Genomic DNA, 7,353 nt, shown 5'->3' on the forward strand with positions numbered 1-7,353 from the left:
ACTGAGTGAGATAATTGAATTTGATGGATCAAATCTTTGGATGATTACAGAAACCCTGAAAAGGGGCCTTTGGTGCATACTCCTGACCAATTTTCAGAGATCTATGAGCACTGACTTTCAGTTTGCTAGGGTCTGAATGTGTGTGCTTGTCTAAAATTCTTATGTTGAATCTTGGCTCTCAAAGCAATGACAGTAAAAGGGACGTTCCTTGGGAGGTGGCTAAATCATAGGGTGAGCTCTTACCAGGGGAACCGGTGCCTTCACAGAAAGACCTTAAATTGCCTTTTTCCCTTTAATATAGGAGAGCACATAGAAGGTAGCACTAAAAGAGTCAGCCCTCCTCAGACACCAATTATACTGTTTCCTTGAACTTCAACATACCAGCGATACAATTAAGGCATTTATAAATTGCTCAGTCCCATAACTGATGGGTCCTATAAGTAAGATAGCTTAGTCTTTTGCTCAAGGCTAGTGCTTTACCACTTGAGCCACAGCACCACTTCTGGCTTTTTTGAGTGGTTTAATGGAGATAAAAATCTCACGGACTTTCCATCCCAGGCTGCTTTGAACCAAGATCCTCAGATTTCTTGCCTCCTGAGAAGCTAAGATTACATGGGTAATCTAGCAGATTTTAATTCTGAAATGTTCAGACCTCCTAAAATTTTCATTTCTTCTTTAGTCCTACTTCATCTCTTCATTAATTCTCTGCAGACTTTGGGAAGAGTTAACTGTTTATCTGAAAGTCTTTTTTGTAAATTAACCTGCAAAAATATATTTTGTTAATCTGCCTAAAACCTATCTTTAGCTCATATGCTCAAAGCCTGCTCTGGTCTCTACCAACTAAAAATGCTTTTCTTTTAAATATAAGACTTTTTGGGACATGGCTCCAAACTAACTTGCCATTGTATTTTCTTTTCTTTTTCACTTTCCGACATGTACCCTGCAGAAATGCTTCTCAAACTTAATGTTCATTCAAATTAAATATAGAGCATGCACATTTTTTTGAGTTTTATGTGCTTTTAGTACTCTGTTGTTCACTGTCTGTAATAGTCTGTCTCATATCTCTTTGTGACAATCCTATTCCTCTTGTAAAGCACATTGGAGAAGCCATTCATAAGACCTTATTTACATAAATCTTATATTTCCTCTCCCAAATTTCCAGAGATCTCTCTATCTTGTTCGTGATACTTCAGTTACATTACCATGCATTCAAATTTCTGTTAACTTCACTCTAGATGCATAGTCATATTTTTAAACACTTCCTATTAAACTCTTCATAACTTTTGTATTGAGTTGAATTACTGCACATGGTTGAGACCCATCAATATAATGAAATACCAGGAAATAAGGTTGAGCATATAAATAATAGTTTTTTGAGTTCACCAATAGTATTGTTTCCTACAAAGTGGAAAAGTCTACATTCTGTTCAGCGGTGGCTTTTTTGCTTCTGGAAGATTTGCATAAATTCCAAATACCAAACTCTCCCCTATTGTTAAAACATCAGCTTATAAGTCAACTTGTTTGAAATTATAAAGGAGAATGATAAGTATTAATGAATATAAAGAGAGTTGATTTTCTTAGCATGAAAACCTACATTAGCACAAATAAGTGGGAGGGGATGTTCCTGCAAACTGAACTGGATTCTTTTACCAAGTTGTCCAACAGTGTTTGAGAAGTGCTTTGTGTTCTCAGTGAAGTAAAATTGCTACAGATTGCCTGAGGTGGTTGTCACCCAAGGAGAGAAAGAATTGTGTCCTTTGTTAAGAAATGAGTATTGCTGGAGTCTTAGATTGAAGTGAAAAAAAAATACCACTGAGTAATCATTCAACCATTCACATTTTTTAATGCTATTAATCCATGCCAAGCAAATAGTGCAGGATTCAGAACCGAACATCGCAATCATGCTCCCATAATCAGCTGAAAATCTAGTGGGAGAAATGGGAAAATTAAGTCACAAGGGAAACAATGAAATAAGTAGCTAATTAGGGAAACTACAGAATCTAAAAGGGTAAAGCAGCATTTCTTCAGTTAAACAGGCAGGATAGGATTTTTTATATGACTAGTTTCTCAATTTTTTTCTCCACTCTGACTTCTTCAATGAAACTTTCTTAAAATTTCTAAATGCTGACTAACCATCTTCTTAAGATGTTGGTATAATTTGTGGAGGGGAAGGGAAAAAAACAAATTGTTTAAATAGGGATACAGGTGGAGCCATTGCAACAATGAGATGTACAAGATGTTATGTCAAAAATGAACTTTACAACTTTGGCGAGGGGAGAGTGGGAGGTGTGGGGGGGATATAGGAAGGGATGGGAAGGGGGAACAAAGGAGGAGTCAACAAACTTGATAAGAAATGCACTCATTACCTTGCCCATGTAATTGTAACTCCTCTGTACAGTATTTTCACATTTTAAAAAAGAGAAATGTTAATATCACAGATGCATCAAATATTGCTTTATGTACTGTGGCTTATTGGAGAGCCAAAAGCTATTATGATATCTAAATTTTTCATCCTCTGGGAAAGTACTTTCATCTCCTGGGTATAACATGTTTGCTATAGCCTTATATCTTGTCAACTACTTTCTTTCTTTCTGGTCCATTTTCCTAATAGTTATCTGGAATGTCCATGTGTATTTGTGCCTTCAAAATTTTATTTTAAAAATAGTTGTACAAAGGAGGTACCATGATGTCACCCCTTCACCATTCTCATACCCTTTGACCTACCCCTCCCCTTACTTTTCTTAGCTTTGTGGTATGTTGAAAGCATTCTTGACTGCATTCTTCCCCTCTTCATTTGCCAATGTTACAACTAATTGGCTTCCATGGAACCTGTCTGCATTGGGCAGGCTGAGATTCTTGGGAGTAACAGAAAGAAAAAAAAATGACTTACACAAGAGAGTTTATTGCTCACTTAAAAAAAGTACAGTCTGACTTAGTATTAGTGTGCTGGGCTCAGACACCTTTGATTTCATACTGGTTTTTCAGCTCTATGCTTGTCCCTGTCCAAGCTGTCTTCTTCAATCTAGAAAGCTGAAGGAACATGTAAACAGGGGACTGCCATGTGGTAGCTTCTCCTTTGCCTAGTTTACCAGAGACTGCCACATATTGCTCTGATTCAGAACACACTGGCCAGGACTTAGTCACCTGTCCTTTTACTACAAGAGAGGCAGGGTAATGTCATCCTTGTTTTGGTGCCAATGCTCCTGGTTGAGATGGAAAAAGCACAGGGTCGATGTTGGGAGAATGCAAAGGATTTTGTTAGTCCCTGGGAGGAACTCTTGACTAGATCAATTATTTTTGTTGGACAAAATTGTAACAGTTATTAAAATAAATTTAAAATCCATTAAAATTAACTATGGAGTCAGGAGCTGGTGACTGAGGCCTGCAATCCGAGCTTCTCAGAAGGCTGAGAGTTGAGGACCACAGTTTGTAGCCAGCCTAGGAAATTCCCTGAGACTATCTCCAATAAATTAATGAGAAAAAGCTGGAAGTGATGCTATGGCCCAAGAATCTCAGCCAGGCCAATGCAGACAGGTTTCATGGAAGCCAATTAATTATAACATTGGCAAATGAAGAGGGGAAGTAGTGGAAAATGCAATCAAGAATGTTTTATGTATATACTACAAGCAAAAGAAGCACTCAGGCTCTGAGGTCAAGCCCCTGTACTGGCACACACACACACACACACACACACACACACACACACACACACACAATTATCTATATTTACTTAACAACTTAGACTATTTCCCTACATGGTTCTTATCTAGGCATGACTTTTATATTGTTATAATTATAAGTTAGGTACAATTGTTTCTTTTTAAAATTCGTTGTTATGGAATTCCTATCATTTTGATGATTTTAGATTTGCTATAATATGAGTTAATTTTTTCGTGATTGAGACAAATTTCTCACTAAAATGTGGTAGTTTGGTGAGTTTATATGATTTTAGTTTTTTTTTTTTATTGTGAAAATACCGTATAGAGGGGTTACAATTACATGGGCAAGATAATGAGAACATTTCTTTTTTTTTTTTAATTTAATTTAATTTTATTTGTGAACATACTGTACAGAGGGGTTACAATTACATGGGCAGGATAATGCGTACATTTCTTACCAAGCATTGCAGCCTCCTCCTTTGGTTTACCCTTCACATCCCTTCCCAGCCTCCCCCCTCCCCCCCAATCCCAATCCTTCTCCTTCCCCTCCTTCCCCCCCCCCCCCCCCACTGACATTGTAAAGCTCATTTTGGACATGACAACTTGTACTTCTCATTGTTGCAACAGGTCCACCTGTATCCTTAAACAACTGGTTTTTCCCCATCTCCTCCACAAGTTATACTGACATCAAATATAGTGAAAGCAGGGGTTATACTGTGGGGAAGGGACATACAACGCAACAAAGAGATAATCTTATAAATGTGTTAGAAACACATGCATGAAAGAAAAAAACATTAAAATACATATCTAAGGGTTCATTTTCCTGACATCACATTATCTGACCTTTTCCGCTTGACTCATACATATACTAGATATTGCAAATAAGGGAAACCATGGTACCTATGTTTCTTTGGGCCTGGCTTACTTCACTTAATATAATTTTTTCCAAGTTTTTCCATTTCCTAACAAATGGGGTGATGCCATTCTTTCTGATGGAGGCATAAAATTCTACTGTGTATATATAGCACATTTTCTTGGACCATTCATCTACTGAGGGGCATCTGGGTTGGTTTCATATTGTAGCTATGGTAAATAATGCTAAGATAATCATAGTTGTTCTGGTAGCTTTAGTATGGTCTTGTTTATGATCATTTGGGTAAATGCCCAAAAGTGGGATTGCTGGGTCATAGGGAAGTTCTATGTGAAGTCTTTTGAGGAACCTCCATACTGCTTTCCAAAGTGGTTGAACAAGTTTACATTCCCACCAACAATGAAGTAAGGTTCCTTTCTGTCCACATCCCCTCCAGCATCTGTTGTTGTTAGTTCTTGATTTTTGCCGTTCTAACTGGAGTGAGGTGATATCTCAATGTTGTTTTGATTTGCATTTCTTTTATGGCTAGGGATGTTGAACATTTCTTCATGTGTCTATTGGCCATCCTTCTTTCTTCTTCAGAGAAGTTTCTCTTTAAGTCTTTAGCCCACTTATTTATTGGGCAGTTGTTTCTTTGAGGATTTGTTGTTGGGGGGTTTAATTTTTTGAGTTCCAAGTATATTTTAGATATGAGACCCTTGTCCGTTGTATGGCTAGTAAAGATCTTCTCCCAATCCGTGGGCTTTCTAATGATCTTGCTAGCTATGTCATTTGCCCTGCAGAAGCTCTGCAACTTTATGCAATCCCATTTGTCCAACCTTTCTTTGATTTGTTGTGTTTCCGGGTCTCTATTCAAAAAATTTCGGCCTGAGCCAAGGAGACCTAGGGTGAGAACATTTCTTTTCAAGCATTGTTGCCTCCTCCTTTGTTTCCCCTTCCCATCCCTTCCCATCTCCCACCCACCCTCCCCCACCCCCCACCCCTCCATATGTCTTGAAACACACTGAAAAGTAATTTTCCAAATCAAATCTTGAGTTCTAATTTCATATAAACTCAATAGAAACATAAGTCTATAGATCTATGGAAAGCTCAAATACTATAATTCTTTAGAAAGATTAAGTTAAAGCCCAACAAAATAACTACCAGGAAATGGGTATTTGCAAGGGGGAGGGCAAGGTAAGAGGAACAGAAGAATGAAGGGTTAAAAGGGGAGAAAGCAACCAAAAATTCATTGTATTTACCACAAAATTAAGAAAATGCTGGTGAAAGTGCTGAAGGGAGGACAGATCCAGATGCATTGTGTGCACAAACGGCTGTGCTACATGGCAATAAAAGAACTCCTCAATATATTTACTGCAAAATTTAGAAAAATGAGGGAAGGGGGAGGCTGCCAGGAGTGCATGAGAATGTTGAAAGGGGTGACATTGATGAAGAAGCACTGTATTCATAAACTGCGTTGTTGAATGGCAGCTCTTCTATATAGCTACTTAAAGATAATAAAACATGCTTAAAAATAGAAAACAAAAGAAATCGAAGGCCATCATGGTTTGAAACTACCCTATATTTGTGCAGATTTCTTTTCCAGGAAGACAAAGCTGTAGGGCATATAGCTTATTTGATTCCAAAATTTGTTTGAGGGGGAACAATTAAAGACCTGAATTATGAAATTTTCCCAAACCAAGCTGAAATGTTTATATAATATTTCTCTCTTCTTATTCTCTTCCAAAATATTTTTTTTCAGGAAAATTGTAGTGTGAAATAGTTAAAATGCATGTCAATGGAATAAAATATTACAGCAAACATTGTTTAGTCAAGAGAATATTGTTTCAATAAATTTCCCTCTCTGATTAGTTTTCTTCTTGAATACTGTTAAACACACACACACACATACACACCCACCCACACACATACACACAAAATCTACCTTCAGGGTTTTCTAAGTATTTGCTGTGATTGTGTGGTTCAATCCATTAGAAAACTAGCAGCTCATATCCTTGCTCACATCCACTGGAGGAATCACAATTTCACAGTTTGGTTCCCAGCACTGCCTTGCAGGGCTGCTATCATAATGAGTTTCTGGCTCTGGACATGCAGACAGAAGTCTCGTACATTGGCTTCTCAATAGGGAAGCAGAGAAACAGTAGAGGAAACAGCAATTAGATCAATATGTAATAATACAACAGCTATAGAATTGTTCCCTGAACTCATATGTATGTTACTGTGTTTCTTTCTTGCCCGAGTAATTTATTTTTTCAAGAAAACCAAAACAGATTTGTACAAGCCAAAGCATAGAAAACAACAGGAGACACAAAGGTATTGTGTATTATTTATTTGGAGCATTATTTAGCTGGATTTTTTTTGTAGATTTTTTTTGTAGAAGAAAATAAATAACTATATCAATGAATTTCATCAGCCTTGTAATCTCTGAGGCAAAACCTTTTGATGGACAAGTTTTTGTTTTTGTTTTTTTGATCATGGGGCTTGAGGGCCTGGGTGCTGTCCCTCAGCATTTCAGCTCAAGGCTAGCGCTCTACCACTTGAACCACAGTGCCACTTCCAGTTTTCTGGGGATTTATTGGAGATAAGAGTCTCATAGATTTTCCTGCCTGGGCTGGCTTTGAACCATGATCCTCAGATCTCAGCCTCCTGAGTAGCTAGGATTATAGGTGTGAGTCACTGGTGCCTGCCTGATTTTTGTTTTTTAATTATGAAACTAAACCAGGTTAAAGGACATGATCTCATCATATATAAAGCAAAAGGATACATCCCATTTATGTTTTATGAAAATAAAAAACTACAAAGTTACTGAGCAATCAGAAGAGC

This window comes from Dipodomys spectabilis, unplaced genomic scaffold (genome assembly GCF_019054845.1).
Source record: "Dipodomys spectabilis isolate Male_0828 unplaced genomic scaffold, ASM1905484v1 ptg000032l, whole genome shotgun sequence".
NCBI classification, from domain to species: domain Eukaryota; kingdom Metazoa; phylum Chordata; class Mammalia; order Rodentia; family Heteromyidae; genus Dipodomys; species Dipodomys spectabilis.